We start from the raw sequence: 20,795 nt of genomic DNA, 5'->3' as shown, positions 1-20,795 counted from the left end.
CAAGGTAGATGTGCCAGGCTTGTAGATACAATTGGTCTGCCATACTGATTGGTGCGCTAGATACACCTCTGGTGCCCACCTACATTCCTGGCATCCTTCTCTACTGCTTCTGGTCCTTGTCCAGTAAATTAAGTAACTTGGGATAACTGAAACCAATCCCTATAGATGTGATAAAAGCAAAATACTGCGGATGCTGGAAATTTATTTATTTAATTTATTTAGAAATACAGCACTGAAACAGGCCCTTCGGCCCAGTGACCCTGGGTCAATGACCCTTCTTCAGAACTGGTAGATATAAGAAATGTAAAAGATTTTAAGCAAGTAAAGCTGGGGTGGGGCAAGAGATAACAAAAGAGAAGGTGTTGATAAGACAAGGTCACAGAATAGCTGACCAGAAGGTCATGGAGCAAAGGCAAACAATATGTTAATGGTGTGTTGAAAGACAAAGCATTAGTACAGGTAGGGTGTTAATGGACTGCATCTGAACAGCCACAAGCACAAACATGAAAAAAAAACACAGTTGGTAGGCACAGTAGAAACAAACTGAACAAACTAAAATAAAATAAAGACAAAAAAGAAAAAATAATTTAAAATAAAAGTAAAATGGGGGGCCCGTCATGCTCTGAAATTATTGAAATCAATGTTCAGTTCAGCAGGCTGCAGTGTGTCTAATCGGTAAATGAGATGCTGTTCCTCGAGCTTGCGCTGATGTTCACTGGAACACTGCAGCAAGCCCAGGACAGAGATGTGAGCATGAGAGCAGGGGTGGGGGGTGCTGAAATGGCCAGCAACCGGAAGCTCGGGGTCATGATTTTGGACTGAGTGGAGGTGTTCTGCAAAGTGGTCACCCAGCCTGCGTTTGGTCTCCCCAATGTAGAGGAGATCACATTGTGAGCAGCAAATACAGTAGACTACACTGAAAGAAGTACAAGTAAATCGCTGAGACACCTGAATGGAGTGTTTGGGACCTTGGATAGTGAGGAGAGAGGAGATAAATGGGCAGGTATTACACCACCTGCGATTGCAGGGGAAGGTGCCGTGGGAAGGGGACAAAGTGGTGGGAGTAATGGAGGAGTGGACGAGGGTGTCACGGAGGGAATGATCCCTTCGGAATGGAGGGGAAGATGCGTTTGGTAGTGGCATCACACTGGAGGTGGCGGAAATGGCAGAGGATGATCCTTTGGATATTGAGGCTGATGAGGTGGAAAGTGAGGACAAGGCGAACCCTGTCGCGATTCTGGGAGGGAGAGGAATGGGTGAGGGTAGAGGTGCAGGAAATGGGCAGGACACGGTTGAGGGCCCTGTCAACCACAGTGGGGAGGAATCCTCGGTTCAGGTAAAAGGAAGATATATCAGAAGCGCTGTCATGGAAGGTAGCATCATCCGAGCAGATGCGTTGGAGAAGGAGAAACTGGGAGAATGGAATGGAGTCCTTACAGGAGGTAGGGTATGAAGAAGTGCAGTCGAGTTAGCTGTGGGAGTCAGTGGGCTTCTAATGAATATTAGTAGACAGCCTATCCCCAGAGATGGAGACAGAGAAGTCGAGGAAGGTAAGGGAAGTGTCGGAGATGGACCATGTAAAGGTGAGAGAAGGGTGGAAATTAGAAGCAAAGTTGATAAAGTTTTCCAGTTCTGGGCGGGTGTGGGAAACGGCACCGATACAGTCATCAATGTACTGGAAAAAGAGTTGGGGGAGGGGTCTGAGTAGGACTGGAACAAGGAAGTTTCCACATATCCCACAAAGAGGCATAACTAGGGCCCATGCGGGTACCCATAGCAACACCTTTTACTTGAAGGAAGTGAGTGGAGTTGAAGGAGAAGTTGTTCAATGTGAGAACAAGTTCAGCCAGGCGGAGGAGGGTGGTGGTGGATGGGGACTGGTTGGGCCTCTGCTCATGGAAGAAGAGGAGAGCCCTCAAACTGTCCGGGTGGGGGATGGAGGTGTAGAGAGATTGGACGTCCATAGTGAAGAGGAGGCGGTTGGGGCCAGGAAACTGGAAATTGTCAAAATGATGTAGGGCATCAGATGAGTCACAGATGTAGGTGGGAAGAGACTGGACCAGTGGAGAAATTATATGAATTGTTTTCATGAAAAATAGTTTGGCACTGCCATATTTAGCTGATTCCTGATATATAAGAATCTGCTGAGCTCTAAGGGCCATTCTATATGGATAAGTTGTGTACATTTCTCATAGAATGTGTGAAGGCACCAATTTTGCAAGCTGCTCTTTTAAGATACCTATTGTCATGCAGGGCCCCCACCTGCCAAGAATGAAGCACATTGGTTTTGTCATATGAACATTGATAATTAACTGTTGCTGGAGCAAGGAAATGACTTGTTGAACACATCAGCCATGGCTGGAAAAAACATTTGCATACTAACAGACAGTGCTTGTATAGACAAAGGACCATTCCCTGTCACATTCAACCCACAATGGATGTTGATCACCGGACAGTGAGGGGGTGGGGAAGCGCATTCCAGGACCTACTGCAGTGATGCAATCCACAGGGGCCAGGACTGGTTGGACCAGCTGGTCACATGACAAACTGGCTGTTTCAGGATTTTTTGAACTAGCCACAGAGAGTTTGAGGAGAAAGACTGTTTGCTGCTGGACTGAGAAGATCTCTCCTGTCCTGTCTGCTCCCATCTCTTTCTCACAAGCCTCTGAATCCACTGAAGGCACATGAACCCGAAGAGAGAAACGTCTCCTAGAGCGAACAAGGTTTGAGAAGAATACTGGGCCCCAACGAAAAGCAAGATCTACCTACAATCAAGGACTCTACAGTGAGATCGAAGAACTGTAACAAAAACTCTTCTGCTTTTTTCTATCTCGATTTGCATGTGTTTCGCATATCCATTCTAGTGTGGGCACGTCATGTATCCACAGGTGTCCAGCGAATTAGAGTTTAAGTTCAAGTTTAATAAATTTCAGCCTTTCTTCTTTAAACCTAAGAAAACCTGTTTGTGCTGGTTTCTTTACCTTATAATTGGAACGTGGTGAACAAGGATTCACCAAAGGAGAGCTGAAAACAGTGTGTTTAAAAATAAAGCCCTGTTACAGTAAGACCAGCTGAAGGCTGAGAGGGACCCCTAGACACCTTTCTCACCTGATCATAACACTTATAATCTCCCAGTTTGCATGTTAAGTACTGCAAAGGCCTACCTTATACTGAAAAGTCATGTAACAATTTTATGACCAGTGCTCAATGTACAGGAAATGTGCAGAACTTCAGAATCCCTGAACTTGCTGGTCAGTATCACACAACTGCCTCTAGCAGATGCTTAATGCCAAAAGCATTTACCTGGATATGGTCCCCATGATCAACAGCATAATTTACTTAAATATTAATCACGCATCAAGCCCTCCATTCACAGAATGGCATGTGGCAATCTTGGTAGATGATGAAATGCTGCATGTTGGTATTGATATGACAAAATGTTGGTGCAATACTTGTTTTTATTGAACAACTCTAGCAGTTGTACACTGTTATTGACAAATGAAACATTTATGTCTAGTGGTAGCACTGTACAAATAGACTATCAAATTATTAAGAATAATGAGATAAAATTATATTTCAGTTTTTTTCTAATTGATTTTCCTGAAATTGATTTCTTCTGTGCTCAGTCAAATAAAGAAAGCATCAGGACATGAGCTTGTTCAAAACAACCTCTAAAGAACTCAATTAATTAACATACTGTGTGGTGTTGGGGGGTAATAATTAAAACCTTGACAAAAGAAAAGCACAGCACACATCTTCAAAATCAATAATAAATCAGATTCTAGAAACTTATTAGCTTGCTGTTTGGTACCAACTACTTTAATGCTACTATAATTCATGTTGGAATTAATATGTAAGCTTTTAATGAAATATAACTACCTATAGCAGATGTTAAAAATAATGCCATCATGATCGCTTTAATTTCTTGGTGAATTTCTCTACCCAGAAGTTGATCAACAGCTGGAATAGAGTTATTGAGAACAGGACACTGCATTCATTTAAGAAACAGGTGGTAGTATTATGTGATTAATATGGACACGATCAATGAATACAAAAGGTAGGTTGTTTTATTGAAGATGCTAACTTTCACAACAATACTGGGACGGTCCTTTACTTGGGTGTTACTGCTCCAGCTGCTTGCAGTGAGTGCCTTAAAGCCACAAAAGTCTGTGCATCATATCCTGTCTGGGTGATGGACAGCCATTTAAGACATGTCCCTTAAAGCAACACTGTAGCATTTAAAACAATATCACAACAGGTGTAATCAGTACATGGTAGTCGTGTTAGTGCTCTGCAAAAATGAGAGCAACTGGGATTACAGAACCTTTCTCATCTGAACCTATTTAATTATCTTTCCAGCAAAAAGCAAACTTTTCTTCTTTGTACAATGAGCTGATTACATTGCCACTATAAAATACTAATGACCACATGAATGTAAATAACTCTATCTCTTATTCTGACTGGGATAAAGGATGTTCATGGCTCATATATTTATTAATTAAATAAAGCTAGTAGTTCAGAACGCCTTTTAGCTTCAATAAGGAAATTATTTGGTATAGGAAATTGCTTGTATATTTGACCTGGAATATTGTCAAGCTTTGTTAATCATATTTATGTAAGATAATCTTGTCAAAGCTTGACTGAAAACTTGACATCAAACTGAAAGATGGTTTAAAAATCATGTTGTTGCAGTTAGGAAATTCATCTGTGTCTTCAACTGAATAAGTTGTATGGGGAAAGAGTTACCAACTAACAAGTGTTAAAAAGGGAGCTTCTGCCATCTAAATGTATTTTTGCCTAATCACTGCACAAATAGTCCTCTGGGATAGCAATCCCATATGAGCATTGTGATTGACTTCTACGATGGCTTATTGTATTGTTCAGGATTTGCTGAATTCTGCCACTGCTTCATGTTTATTATTTGTAAGTAAATTCTTTAGTAAATATTCAGATCTGAGTTTGTTATTCTGTCAATTTTGACGGACTACAGTTAATCCTGTAAAAAGATTAGAACAGAAAAGGGTAATCATTACAGAACGGTTGAAAATCTTGGATTGTGGGTATAAGGTTTGCCTACAGAAAATACTGTGAAACCACTAAAGAGAAAATTATTCTTTTAAAAAACAGGAATTGTAAAACTTGAAAGGGAAATTGAATATTTAAAACTTTGGAAATCAATGGTATATGGAAAGCTGGACAAGTATTATTGTATGATTCAAACTATTGTATTGATAATTTAATTAATGTGTTCATCTGATTATCTAATTCACATCTTTTAATTGACTTATTGGCTTTAGCTAACAGGCATTTCTGCTGAAACTTAAGAATGAGCCACTCCTGATAATTTGGCTAGAAACTTTCTTTAGTTTTATGTTAATTTATTATCTTGTTATTGTCTCAATAGCTAGATTTTGGACAGACAACTCTTAAAATGAAGTTTCAGGGTTGCAGTGTTTCAATGTGAATGTAAAGTGGCCGATTCTGTGATCAAGCCAAAAAATGGCCCATGCTCATAGGTACACATATGCTGGGCACACCATAACAGATTCTGTTGGGTTGGCTCAGTTAAATAATATGCTTATGGTCCCTGCATGTTTTCTACCTCTGCAGGGGACACTGAGTCAACTGGGATACAGAAACTCTGAAAACAGCCTAGTCTTTAATGGCTGCTACAGGGGTGTAGCACTGTTTCGTCTGGGGCTGACTGCCACATAAAGAAGATGTCTAGAGGAGCTGAAAGAACTTCCCCCTATACTGGGGAGAATCTGACAGTTCTACTGAAGGAAGGGCTGCTCAGGAAAGTGGCCATTTTTGGAGAGGTGGTCAACCCTCCCATCAGTGTTACCGCCCAGCAAGCGTGGCAAGGGGATGAATGGAGTGAATGCAGTATCCCAGGTCCATAGCTCATGGGAGAAAATGCACAAAAATCCTCAGGACTGAGGAAAGGTACCAAGGTAGGTTTCCATAAATAATACCTACTAAAAGTAAAAGAATTCCTTTTCTATGCTTGAACCAAGCACATCAGCTATGCAACCTGTAAAGCACTGGCCCCAACACTCCTTCACTATCATATCAGTGAAGGTGCACCTTTCACTTGGTGGTAGAGGGAGGCCAACACTTTCTTTCACTCATAGAACAGTCGGATATTTGTTCATCCACTCAATAGGTTCTAAACCTATTGTCTGCTCTCCACTCCTCCTTTCAATTTTCCTCATCTTCCTCTTGGCCTATCTTCTTTAAGACCATGGGGAGTCAACAGGGCAGCAAGATTAGCATTGGATTATTCTATCAAAGAACGAGCATAGGCAGGATGGGCTAAATGCTGTCCGTGTTGTAAATGTCCATGTTGTAAACAGCCAAGACTGTAGACTTGCTTTCCATCCAAATCTTTGCATGGGTTCTCTTTTACTCAACAAGTTATACAGCACACCGCAGATGTAGCCGGCCATTGAGATTTTCTCAGGACTGTTGAGTAGGACTCCATCTGATTTTTCCAGACTTCAAAAGTGCTACTTTCGCATACCAATCATACATTCCACAATTTTGGGTGAACTGAAATAAAAAGTGAAGAAGGGTCTCCGACCTGAAAAGTTAACTCTGCTTCTCTCTGCACAGATGCTACCAGACCTGCTGAGTATTTCCAGCATTTCTTGTTTTTATTTCAGATTTCCAGCATCTGCAGTATTTTGCTTTTATTACAGTAAATAGGAGATGTGTCCTGATGAATTGCAGACAGTGATGGCATCATTCTCGAGTAATTATGCCTGGGTTGTATTATGTCATGTCATGCCGCCCCCCACCTGCCAAGACTGAGGAACACATTATTTCACCACATGAACATTAAAACTTAAAATTGTGGCTGGGAAGAAAAGAGGGCCTATCATAAGGAATTGCCAAGCCTGGAAAGACATTTGTATGCTAGCAGACAGTGTTGGAACAAGGGACTCAGTCCTTACTTCCCCAATAGACAGAAGAAGTGGTCAGATTTGTTTAGTCACATGACTGACTGTTGGAGTTTTTTGAATTTGAACTTGCTGAGAGAAAAAAACTCAGAAAGCTGTTCACTCCTGGACTGGAAAAGGCCTCTCTCCTGTCTACTCTCATCTCTTTCTCACGGAATGGAAAACCCATTGAAGACACGTGAACTCAAAGAGAAAAAAAAAGGTTTAAGAAGAATACTGGGTCCCAACAAAAACTAAGAGCTGTCTACAATCAAAGACTCTACAGTGAGCTGGAAACACAGAAACAGTAACAAGGAACTCCCTTCAGAGACTGCCTCAGACCTCTCTACTTTATTTTACTTCTGCTCTTTTCTGTCCCTATTTGCATGTGTGTATCATGTGTGCATGATAGCGTGGGCGTGTCGGATATCTGTAGGCGTTAACCAAATTAGAGTTTAAGTTTTAATAAATTGCACTTTTCCTCTTTAAACCTAAGAATACCTGGTGTGCTCATTTCTTTGCCTTATAATTGGAAAGTGGTGATCAAGGATCTCTCCAAGGTGGGAGCTCAAAACACAGTATGTTTAAAAATCGAATCCTGTTACAATAAGACCAGGTGAAGACGGTGAAAGACCCCCAGACACTTTTCTCATCTGGTCATAACAGTAAGTCCTTGGTCATCTGTGGGTGGGCACCTGACATTTGAGATGCTAGCACACCTGCCTTTCCTCTTTTTTTCCCCTCCGAAGCACAGATATTAGCAGTCACAATGGACTGTCCTTACTGAGCACTGTGCTTACAGCTATGAAAGGCAACTGATGGAAGTAAGAATGCTGCTGTTGGAGATGTGCATGAAAGGAGTACAGAAAAATAACAGCAAGTAGCATTAAAAAATGCATCAGGCTACAAGGCTCAAAGTTCATCAACCTTGTCAAATATGTCAATCTGGATTGAAGTGATGTAATTTTGGAGGAAGGATAATTGCAGGTTTCCAAGACCAATGCACAGTATAGCACATGGAATTTGTCATGGGACCAATCATAATGCATTAGAATATTTTTGCAGGCAATAATGAAGCCAGCGTAGTAGTGCAAATCCAAACATGTAAAAATTTTGCCTTTTAGAGATACAGCACTGAAACAGGCCCTTCGGCCCACCGAGTCTGTGCCGACCATCAACCACCCATTTATACTAATCCTACACTAATTCCATATTCCTACCACATCCCCACCTGTCCCTATATATTTCCCTACCATCTACCTATACTAGGGGTAATTTATAATGGCCAATTTACCTATCAACCTGCAAGTCTTTGGCATGTGGGAGGAAACCGGAGCACCCGGAGGAAACCCACGCAGACACAGGGAGAACTTGCAAACTCCACACAGGCAGTACCCAGAATTAAACCCGGGTCGCTGGAGCTGTGAGGCTGCGGTGCTAACCACTGCGCCACTGTGCCTTTGTAGAATCAATTTAGCAGTGGGTATGATGGAATCTACCCACCCAGTTGCACTCCTCCCATGCTGCTAGCAAGTGGCAGCACCCCAAGAAGAACATCAGGGCATTGTTCTTAATCTTTGATCTTAATTTTTATTGAAAGATTGAAAATAATAGAACTGTAGTGTGAAATACAATCATTAGGCATCAATGTTGCCTAACACATTAATGTGCCGTTTTCTGTGATGATAAACATGGTAAAGTATGCTGCAAGATACCCTCTGTTTAAAACAGCTATCAATTAAGGAGAAGAACATTCAGCCTCTCTAGCCATTGTGCTGACATGTCTTGCAGCAGTGCATAGACTGAATTTGACCCAAATCTGAACAGGAACCTCTCAAGGAAATTACAGCAGCAGATCAAGAAGAATTCATGCCTTTCGTGAAGCTTCCAAAAGTGCTGAAGATTTCTTGCTAAAAGCCAATAGCTTTTTACACTAATTATCTATTAAAATATACACCATTCACTTAGAATCAAATAATACAGAGACAAAAAAAGACTCACAAACATGTGATTTTTTAAAACTACTTTGGAGGCTATGCTGCTGCCTCCAACTGCAGCTGTCATTTTATGGCTTGTCAATACCCATACTGATTTACCATTAGAAATTGTACGAGGCTGTCTACCTCACATCAAATACAGATTTTCTACTAATTGCTTTTTACTATATATTGATGCCTCTAATCTATTCTTCCATTAATTTATTAGTGAAAACAATGCAATATTCCCTGGAGATCAAGATGGTAAACATTTCATTACAATTTCAATCTTCAAAATAATAAATTCATGAATTATTTCTCGATGTTGCAAATCAATGTTAGCTCTCTCACATGTGGCATTTAACAGTTGGCTCAACAGCTGCATACCCAGGGGTCTGGGAGCAGACTGCCTGACTGCCCTCACCTCTGTTTGCATTTGAGATTGTGCATTCAAAAAACAAGGTTCAAGCCAATGACTTTTTAAAATTTATTCACGAGATATGAGCATTGCTGGCAAGGCCAGAATTTATTGCCCATCCCTAATTGCCCTTGAGAAGGTGAGCCGCCTACTTGAACCGTTGCTGTCCATGTGGTTTTGGTATACCGATGGTGCTCTGGGGAGTGAGTTCCAGGATTTTGGCCCAGTGACAGGGAAGGAACAGTAATATATTTTCAAGTCAGGATGGTGTGTGACTTGGAGGGAAACTTGCAAGTGGTGGTGTTTCCATGCATCTGTTGCCCTTGTTCTTCTAGGTGGTAGAGGTTGTGGGTTAGAAGGTGCTGTTGAAAGAGCCTTGGCAAGTTGGTGGTGCAGGGAGTGAATAATTAAGCTGGCGGGTGGGGTGACAATCAAGCGGACTGCTTTGTCCTGGATGGCGTTGACATTCTTGAGTCTTATTGGAGCTGCAATCATCCAGGCAAGTGGAGAGTATTCCATCACACTCCTGATTTGCATCTTGTGGATGGTGGACAGGCTTTGAGAAGTCAAGAGGTGTGTTACTTGCCACAGACGTTCCAGCATTTAACCTGCTCTTGTAGCCATATTATTTATACGGCTGGGCCAGTAAAGTTTCTGGTCAATGGTAACCCCTAGGATGTTGATGGTGGGGGATTCAGCAATGGTAATACCATTGAGCATCAAGGGGGAGATGGTAAATTCTCTCTTATTGGAGATGGTCATTGCCTGACACTTGTGTGGCATGAATGTTATTTGCCACTGATCAGCCCAAGCCTGAATGTTGTCCATGTCTTGCTGCATGTGGGCACTGACTACTTCAGTATCTGAGGAGCTATGAATGGTATTGAAAACTGCACAATCATGAGCAAACATCCCACTTCTGAACTTATGATGGAAGGATGGTCTTTTTTAAAAATTCGTTTCTTGGGATGTAGGCATCGCAGGCCAGGCCAGCATTTACTGCCCATCCCTAATTGCCCTCGAGAAGGTGGTGGTGAGCTGCCTTCTTGAACCGCTGCAGTCTATGTGGGGTAGGTACACCCACAGTGCTATTAGGAAGGGAGTTCCATGATTTTGACCCAGCGACAGTGAAGGAACGGCAATATAGTTCCAAGTCAGGATAGTTTGTGGCTTGGAGGGGAACTTGCAGGTGGTGGTGTTCCAACACATCTGATAGCCTTGTCCTTCTAGGTGGTAGAGGTCACTGGTTTGGAAGGTGTTGCCCTGAGTAGCCTTGGTGTGTGGCTGCAGTGCATCATGTAGATGGTACACACTGCTGACATTGTGCGTCAGTGGTGGAGGGAGTGAATTTTTGTGGATGGGTGCCAATCAAGCGGACTGCTTCATCCTGGATGGTGTCGAGCTTCTTGAGTGTTGTTGGAGCTGTACCCATCCAGGCAAGTGGAGAGTATTCCATCACATTCCTGACTTGTGCCTTGTAGATGGTGGACAGGATTTGGGGAGTCAGGAGATGAGTTACTTGCCTCAGGATTCCCAGCCTCTGACCTGCTCTTGTAGCCATGGTATTTATATGGCTATTCCAGTTCAGTTTCTGGTGAATGGTGGCCCCTAGGATGTTGATAGTGGGGGATTCAGCGATGGTAATGCCGTTGAATATCAAGGGGAGATGGTTAGATTCTCTCTTGTTGGAGATGGCATTGCCTGGCACTTGTGTGGCGCGAATGGTACTCGCCACTTATCAGCCCAAGCCTGGATATTGTCCAGGTCTTGCTGTATTTCTACATGGACTGCTTCAGTATCTGAGGAGTCACGAATGGTGCTGAACATTGTGCAATCATTAGCTAACATCCCCACTTCTGACCTTACGATTGAAGGAAGGTCATTGATGAAGCAGCTGAAGATGGTTGGGCCTAGGACACGACCCTGAGGAACTTCTGCAGTGATGTCCTGGAGCTGAGATGATTGACCTCCAACAATCACAACCATCTTCCTTTGAGCTAGGTATGATTCCAACCAGCGGAGAGTTTTCCCCCTGATTCCCATTGACTCCAGTTTTGCTAGGGCTTCTTGATGCCATACTCGGTCAAATGCTGCCTTGATGTCAAGGGCAATCACTCTCACCTCACCTCCTAAGTTCAGCTCTTTTATCCATGTTGGAACCAAGACTGTAATGAAGTCAGGAGCTGAGTGGCCCTGGTGGAACCCAAACTGAGCGTCACTGAGCAGGTTATTGCTAAGCAAGTGCCGCTTGATAGCACTGTCAATGACACCTTCCATCACTTTACTGACGATCAAGAGTAGACTGATGGGGCGTTAATTGGCTGGGTTGGATTTGTCCTGTTTTGTGTGTACAGGACATACCTGGGCAATTTTCCACATTGCTGAGTCAATGCCAGTGTTGTAGCTGTACTGGAACAGCTTGGCTAGGGGCGCAGCAAGTTCTGGAGCACACGTCTTCAGTACTATTGCCGGAATGTTGCCAGGGTCCAGAGTCTTTGCAGTATCCAGTGCCTTCAGTCGTTTCTTGATATCATGTGGAGTGAATTGAATTGGCTGAAGACTGGCATCTGTGATGCTAGGGACTTCAGGAGGAGGCCGAGATGGATCATCCACTCGGCACTTCTGGCTGAAGGTTGTTGCAAATGCTTCAGCCTTATCTTTTGCACTGATGTGCAATGATAGGCTGTCCTATCATTGAGAATGGGGATATTTATGGAGCCACCTCCTCCAGTTAATTGTTTAATTGCCCACCACCATTCACGACTGGATGTGGCAGGACTGCAGAGCTTAGATCTGATCCGTTGGTTGTGGCATCGCTTAGCTCTGTCTATCGCATGCGGCTTCTGCTGTTTGGCATGCAAGTAGTCCCGGGTTGTAGCTTCACCAGGTTGACACCTCATTTTGAGGTATGCCTGCTGCTGCTCCTGGCATGCCCTCCTGCACTTTTCATTGAACCAGGGTTGATCCCCTGGCTTAATGGTAATGGTAGAGTAGGGGATATGCCGGGCCATGAGGTTACAGATTGTGATTGAGTACAGGCAGATTGGTGAGGATGAGGTCAATTTGAAGATGGTTGGGGCTAAGACACTACCCTGAAGAATGCCTGCAGCAATGTCTTGGGGCTGAAATGATTAGCCTCTGACAACCACAACTATCTTCCTTTGTGCTGGATATGACTCCTCTGATTCCCATTGACTTCAATTTTGATGGGGCTGATTGCTGCCTCAGTGAAATGCTACCTTAACATCAAGGGCAGTCACTCTCACCTCACCTCACATCATTTGGGAGAGAATTCCACAACAGGAAATGTGTGAAGTTTTTCCATCGGTTTCCACTGGGCCTTTTAGATTGATGCAGAATGTTTAGGTACACTATCACAATTCCAACCGTCTTCCTGGCATTAGCATTGCGGCGGGCTTCGGTAGTATACACTCTTGGTTCTGCTGTAATCATAATCTTGACTAGAGAAGACTTTTCTACAGGATTCTGACCAGAGTAGCTTAGGCTATCAGTGACAAAATTTTGCAATATAAGTTTTACTCCCTGTTTGGACTCGGCTCTCAGTACCAGGAAAATATGTGTAGGGAGTACTGCTTAGTAACTAACTGGCTGACAGTTCTAAAATTTTCCCAGCCAGTTACATTTCAAGGGATTATCATTTCCTTTAAAAGGGAATTACATTTTTCCAACGACAAGCAATAATGACTGCTAGAAGTGATATCGGGAGAACTGCCCATTTCACAAATTAAGTCTTGGATACCCTGCTCTGGGAGATGCAGCAATGGAGTGTGGCTCTGTTTGGGATAGAGGGCCACCCTCTAGTAAAAACCATGGTTAAAATGCCTGGAAGGATTTGCTCGTGCAGATCAACAGTCTTCCAAGTCAAGTAGACTTTTGTATGCATGTACAAGATGAGACATGCTAAGACCTTGCAAGTTTACTTGCAAGTTGCTTTTCAACTCAGTACTGTAATCTGTATCTTAATCTTAACCTGAATCTTAATAAAGGAAACTACAAAGGTATGAGGCGCGAGTTGGCTATGATGGATTGAGAAACGTTACTTAAAGGGATGACAGTGGACAGGAAATGGCAAACATTTAAAGAGCGCATGGAAGAACTGCAACAATTGTTTATCCCTGTCTGGCGCAAAAGTAAAACGGGAAAGGTAGCCAAACCATGGCTTACAAGGGAAATTAGAGATAGCATTAGTTCCAAGGAAGAGGCATATAAATTTGCCAGAAAAAACAACAGACCTGAGGATTGGGAGCAGTTTAGAATTCAGCAAAGGAGGACCAAGGGATTGATTAAGAAGGGGAAAATAGAGTACAAGAGTAAGCTTGCGGGGGACATAAAAACTGACTGTAAAAGTTTCTATAGGTATGTGAAGAGAAAAAGATTGGTGATGACAAATGTCAGTCCTTTACAGTCAGAAACAGGGGAATTTATTACGGGGAACAAAGAAATGGCTGACCAACTAAATGCATACTTTGGTTCTGTCTTCACAAAGGAGGACACAAATAACATACCAGAAATTTTGGGGAACACAGGGTTTAGTGAGAGGGAGGAACTGAAAGAAATCAGTATTAGTAGAGAAATGGTGTTGGGGAAATTGATGGGATTGAAGGCCGATAAATCCCCAGGGCCTGATAATCTACATCCCAGAGTACTTAAGGAAGTGGCCCTAGAAATAGTGAATGCATTGGTAGTCATCTTTCAAGATTCTATAGATTCTGGAACAGTTCCTACAGATTGGAAGGTAGCCAAAGTAACCCCACTATTTAAAAAGGGAGGTAGAGAGAAAACAGGGAATTATAGACCAGTCAGCATGACGTCGGTAGTGGTGAAATTTCTAGAGTCCATTATCAAATATTTTATTGCAGAGCACCTGGAGAATAGTGGTAGAATCGGATATAGTCAGCATGGATTAACGAAAGGGAAATCAGGCTTGATAAATCTACTAGAATTCTGTGAGGATGTAACTAGTAGAGTTGATGAGGGGGAGCCAGTGGATGTGGTTTATTTAGACTTTCAGAAGGCTTTCGACAAACTCCCACATAAGAGATTAGCGTGTAAAATTAAAGCGCATGGGACTGGGGGTAGTGTATTGCGATGGATAGAAAATTGCTTGGCAGACAGGAAACAAAGAGGAGGAATAAAAGGGTCTTTTTCCGAATGGCAGGCAGTGACTAGTGAGGTACCGCAGGGATTGGTGCTAGGACCCCAGCTATTCACAATATATATTATTGATTTAGATGAGGGAACTAAATGTAATATTTCCAAATTTGCAGATGACACAAAACTGGGTGGAAGGGTGAGTTGTGAGGAGGATGCAGAGAGACTTCAGGGTGATTTGGACAAGTTGAGTGGGTGGGCAAATGCATGGCAGATGCAGTATAATGTGGATAAATGCGAGGTTATCCATTTTGGTAGCAAAAACAGGAAGGCAGATTATTATCTGAATGGCTATAAACTGAGAGAGGGGAATATGCAACAAGACCTAGGTGTTCTCGTACACCAATCGCTGAAGGTAAGCATGCAGGTGCAACAGGTGGTAAAAAGGACAAATGGTATGTTGGCCTTCATAACGAGAGGATTCAAGTACAGGAGCAGGGATGTCTTGCTGCAATTATACAGGGCCTTGGTGAGGCGACACCTGGAATATTGTGTGCAGTTTTGGTTTCCTTATCTGAGGAAGGATGTTCTTGCTATAGAGGGAGTGCAGCGAAGGTTTACCAGACTGATTCCTGGGATGGCGGGACTGACGTATGAGGAGAGATTGAGTCGGTTAGGATTATATTTGCTGGAGCTCAGAAGAGTGAGGGGGGGAATCTCATAGAAACCTATAAAATTCTAACAGGACTTGACAGGGTAGATGCAGGAAAGATGTTCCCGATGGTGGGTGGGGGGGGGGTCCAGAACCAGGGGTCATAGTCTAAGGATATGGGGTAAACCTTTCAGGACTGAGATGAGGAGAAATTTCTTCACCCAGAGAGTGGTGAGCCTGTGGAATTCGCTGCCACAGAAAGCAGTTGAGACCAAAACATTGTATGTTTTCAAGAAGGAGTTAGATATAGCTCTTGGGGTGAAAGGGATCAAAGGATATGGGGGAAAGCGGGAACAGGTTACTGAGTTTAATGATCAGCCATGATCATCATGAATGGCGGAGCAGGCTCGAAGGGCCGAATGGCCTACTCCTGCTACTATTTTCTATGTTCCTATGTAACCTCAAATACAAGGCTAGCCTTGGACATGTGTTAGCCCCAGGAGGTAGGCGTTGTGGCTTGGGATGTTTTCCTGTAATATTCTTTACTGCATTCTGCTTGCAGGCCAAGTTTGCACATAATTGTTGGGACAGGATCTAGACAGGTAGATTTCTGGAACTATTGAGCTCCCCACAAGTCCCTTGTTCTGTTCCCCACAGGAGAGCACTGGGGAAACTGAGTTTAGAGGCATGGTGCCAGCAACTATTCTCCTTGCTTTCACATTGTTCCCAAACATCCCACCCCCTTCCACCCACCCTAAACTTACGCTTGTTAAGAAGTTGTTTCATAAACAAAACACTGTTCTTGTAGGCATTTTCTTGAGGCTGCTTTATAACTGGCGTCCTTTTCTTGCCCTGTAGGTTCTTTGCAGGATGAAGGCCAGGGAAAGAATGGCACCACCATCTCTCACACAGCTCCAGTCTGTGTCAAGCAATCCTCCTGCACTCAATAACAGCCAGGCTACTAACACACCAGAACAGTAATTAGTAATATTGAGGAACAGGCACTGGGAGAAGTATTATTCAAAAGTGAGGAGAAGCAAGTGGAAGAAGAAGATGAGTAAAATGAGACTTTGTAGCAGGTTGCCAGTTCGCACATTGTCTCCATAGCATGGGAAAGGGATTAGTATCCTGCTGAGATGCTTTCCTAATGCCAGTTGATGAAAAGCACAAGGCAATAGCTTCCATCTTAGTGTTATGTAGACTGCAGCAGAACACCTTAGACACAATGCAGTGCCGCGAGAGGGGTTTGTTAGCATGCAGGTATTCATGCGATGAACAAATTCTTTACAGTCATCTGCAGAGAGTCCCAAAGCAATGAAGCAGCAAGTGCAGAGCAGTGTTCCCTCATGACCATTGTCATTCCTATCATTGTCATCTTGGGCACTCAATTCCAGCAATCTGTCTTTACTGGAGTGTAACACTTTACAGCTTGTTTGGAACATAGGTGACAGTGGGCTTTACCCAAATGTTTGGTGTAATCTCTGCTTTCATCCCTGGAACCTCAGGTTTTGATTGATTAGATTTAGATTAGAGATACAGCACTGAAACACATGGTTGGTTTCACACTGCCGTTTGTATTTTAAAATGACCACTTATGTTATATTGATCAAGCCTGGTGCCTGCTTCAGCGAATTAGCAGGATCAATTCATAAAATGACATCTTGGCCAACATAGCACCATTTTCTACTTGTTTTTGTTTATGTGATTGCAACCATTTGAGAAGCATAACTTTTCATCCCATCTACCCGGGTTCAAATCCAGGTTTCAGGAGTAAAAGGAGTGTTAGTGGAGTTAAAGGAGTAAAAGGACCTCTCTAGTCCTTCTAAAATAGTGAAGTTCCTCAAAAACTGGCCTGTGCGGAGTTTGCAAGTTCTCCCTGTGTCTGCGTGGGTTTCCGCCGGGTGCTCCCACAAAGACTTGCAGGTTATTAGGTAAATTGGCCATTGTAAATTGCCCCTAGTGTAAGTAGGTGGTAGAAGAATGGTGGGGATGTGGTAGAGAATATGGGGTTAATGTTCTTTTGGGCCTCCTTATCTCGAGAGACAATGGATACGCGCCTGGAGGTGGTCAGTGGTTTGTGAAGCAGCGCCTGGAATGGCTATAAAGGCCAATTCTGGACTGACAGGCTCTTCCACAGGTGCTGCAGAGAAATTTGTTTGTTGGGGCTGTTGCACAGTTGGCTCTCCCCTTGCGCCTCTGTCTTTTTTCCTGCCAACTACTAAGTCTCTTCGACTCGCCACAATTTAGCCCTGTCTTTATGGCTGCCCGCCAGCTCTGGCGAATGCTGGCAACTGACTCCCACGACTTGTGATCAATGTCACACGATTTCATGTCGCGTTTGCAGACGTCTTTATAACGGAGACATGGACGGCCGGTGGGTCTGATACCAGTGGCGAGCTTGCTGTACAGTGTGTCTTTGGGGATCCTGCCATCTTCCATGCGGCTCACATGGCCAAGCCATCTCAAGCGCCGCTGACTCAGTAGTGTGTATAAGCTGGGGATGTTGGCCGCTTCAAGGACTTCTGTGTTGGAGATATAGTCCTGCCACCTGATGCCAAGTATTCTCCGAAGGCAGCGAAGATGGAATGAATTGAGACGTCGCTCTTGGCTGGCATACGTTGTCCAGGCCTCGCTGCCGTAGAGCAAGGTACTGAGGACACAGGCCTGATACACTCGGACTTTTGTGTTCCGTGTCAGTGCACCATTTTCCCACACTCTCTTGGCCAGTCTGAACATAGCAGTGGAAGCCTTACCCATGCGCTTGTTGATTTCTGCATCTAGAGACAGGTTACTGGTGATAGTTGAGCCTAGGTAGGTGAACTCTTGAACCACTTCCAGAGCGTGGTCGCCAATATTGATGGATGGAGCATTTCTGACATCCTGCCCCATGATGTTCATTTTCTTGAGGCTGATGGTTAGGCCAAATTCATTGCAGGCAGACGCAAACCTGTCGATGAGACTCTGCAGGCATTCTTCAGTGTGAGATGTTAAAGCAGCATCGTCAGCAAAGAGGAGTTCTCTGATGAGGACTTTCCGTACTTTGGACTTCGCTCTTAGACGGGCAAGGTTGAACAACCTGCCCCCTGATCTTGTGTGGAGGAAAATTCCTTCTTCAGAGGATTTGAACGCATGTGAAAGCAGCAGGGAGAAGAAAATCCCAAAAAGTGTGGGTGCGAGAACACAGCCCTGTTTCACACCACTCAGGATAGGAAAGGGCTCTGATGAGGAGCCACCATGTTGAATTGTGCCTTTCATATTGTCATGGAATGAGGTGATGATACTTAGTAGCTTTGGTGGACATCCGATCTTTTCTAGTAGTCTGAAGAGACCACGTCTGCTGACGAGGTCAAAGGCTTTGGTGAGATCAATGAAAGCAATGTAGAGGGGCATCTGTTGTTCACGGCATTTCTCCTGTATCTGACGAAGGGAGAACAGCATGTCAATAGTCGATCTCTCTGCACGAAAGCCACACTGTGCCTCAGGGTAGACGCGCTCGGCCAGCTTCTGGAGCCTGTTCAGAGCGACTCGAGCAAAGACTTTCCCCACTATGCTGAGCAGGGAGATTCCACGGTAGTTGTTGCAGTCACCGCGGTCACCTTTGTTTTTATAGAGGGTGATGATGTTGGCATCGCGCATGTCCTGGGGTACTGCTCCCTCGTCCCAGCACAGGCATAGCAGTTCATGTAGTGCTGAGAGTATAGCAGGCTTGGCACTCTTGATTATTTCAGGGGTAATGCTGTCCTTCCCAGGGGCTTTTCCGCTGGCTAGGGAATCAATGGCATCACTGAGTTCCGATTTGGTTGGCTGTATGTCCAGCTCATCCATGACTGGTAGAGGCTGGGCTGCATTGAGGGCAGTCTCAGTGACAGCATTCTCCCTGGAGTACAGTTCTAGGTAGTGCTCAACCCAGCGGTCCATCTGTTTGCGTTGGTCAGTGATTATGTCCCCCGATTTAGATTTGAGGGGGGTGATCTTCTTGATGGTTGGCCCAAGAGCTCTCTTCATGCCATCATACATTCCTCTGATGTTTCCGGTGTCTGAGGCCAGCTGAATATGACTGCATAGGTGTTGCCAGTAGTCGTTTGCGCAACGCCTAGCTGTTCTTTGTGCAGTACTTCTGGCTGCTTTAAGTGCTGCGGATGTTAAATCGCTGGGGGCTTTCTTGTAGTTCAAAAGTGCAATGCGCTTAGCGGCTATGACAGGTTCCAACTCTTCATTATGAGATTGAAACCAGTCTGCATTTCTCTTCGCACTTTTGCCGTAGGTGGTCAAAGCTGACTCATAGATGGCGTCTCTGATGTGGGCCCACTTGGTCTCAGCATCCCCTGTGGGAGTGTTTTGAAGGGCTGTTACAAGTGAATTTAGAAATTTTTGTAACAGCTGTGGGTGAGAAATTCTGCTCGTGTTGATGCGCGGGTGGCCCTTCTGCTTGGAATGATGCAACTTCTTTGGTCTGAGTCTAACCTTGCTGCACACCAGGGAGTGGTCGGTGTCGCAGTCCGCACTGTGGAAGCTGCGTGTGATTTGAACACTGTTTAAGGCGGCTCGCCTTGTGACAATGAGGTCTAGCTGGTGCCAACGACGTGATCTTGGGTGCCTCCATGAAACCTGGTGACAGGGTTTAGTGTGAAAGAACGAGTTGGTGATGCAGAGGTTATGATAGGTACACAACTCAAGCAGTCTCTGCCCGTTCTCATTCATCCTTCCAACGCCATAGCGCCCAAGGCAGGAGGGCCATGAGTCATGGTCGGCCCCAACCCTGGCATTAAAGTCCCCCAGCAGGAATAGGTGTTCGGTGTTGGGGATGCTGCTAATGATGTTATGGAGTTGTTCATAGAACTGGTCTTTAGCTTCAGGTGCGGAACAGAGTGTTGGAGCATAGATGCTGAGTAGGTGTACTGGACCAGAGGTGGTGAGCAGTCGGATGGACAGTATGCGTTCCGAGCCATTTGAGGGAGGCTCTATCATGCTGAGCAAGGAGTTTCTGATGGCGAAGCCCACTCCATGCTGTCTTGGTTCTTCAGGATCCCTGCCCTGCCAGAAGAAGGTGTAGTCTTGCTCTGCTAGAGAGCCACTCGCGGGGAGGCGAGTCTCCTGAAGTGCTGCAATGTCCACATTGAGTCTACTGAGCTCGTTGTTAATGATGGCGGTCTTCCGAGAATCGTTGATTTGTGTAAGGTCTTCCGACAGGCCAGGACACATAGTTCTGACGTTCCAGCTTGCAAAGCGAAGGGCTGGTACCTTCTTTCCTTTTTTCATGTTGTTTGGTGCGGTGTATCAGTCCACCTTTCGGGCAATGACCCTGAGCTCCAAGCACCCATTGAAGCAGGCAGACTGTGGCGGGACAGAACCTTATTGACCGGGGGCTGCCCGGTTTGAGGCGGGCAGTAGCTGTCCAGTGAGGTGCAATGACCTCTCCCACCGACAAAGGCAACCCGTGGCGCCCAGTTTCTACGCCAATTTATCTGGACTTATAACCCGTAACTGCTGCCTTCCGTGTTGTTTCAGTCGCTGTGAGGCAACTATGGAGTGACCTCTCCATGGCGCATGCCTGGGCAAATTTATGGAGGTTGAGAGTTGCCCAGTCGTCAAAACCCCCCTCTCGGCCTTTCTGGTGGGGTCCAAAGGAGTGCAGGACACGACGTTTGGCACCAGTATGGCTGCAGGAACTGCCGGAAACATGCCAAAGGTGACAC

This window comes from Heterodontus francisci, chromosome 24 (assembly GCF_036365525.1).
Source record: "Heterodontus francisci isolate sHetFra1 chromosome 24, sHetFra1.hap1, whole genome shotgun sequence".
Taxonomy (NCBI): Eukaryota; Metazoa; Chordata; class Chondrichthyes; order Heterodontiformes; family Heterodontidae; genus Heterodontus; species Heterodontus francisci.
The sequence above is the reverse complement of the archived record's forward strand: the minus strand, read 5'-3'. Positions refer to the sequence as shown.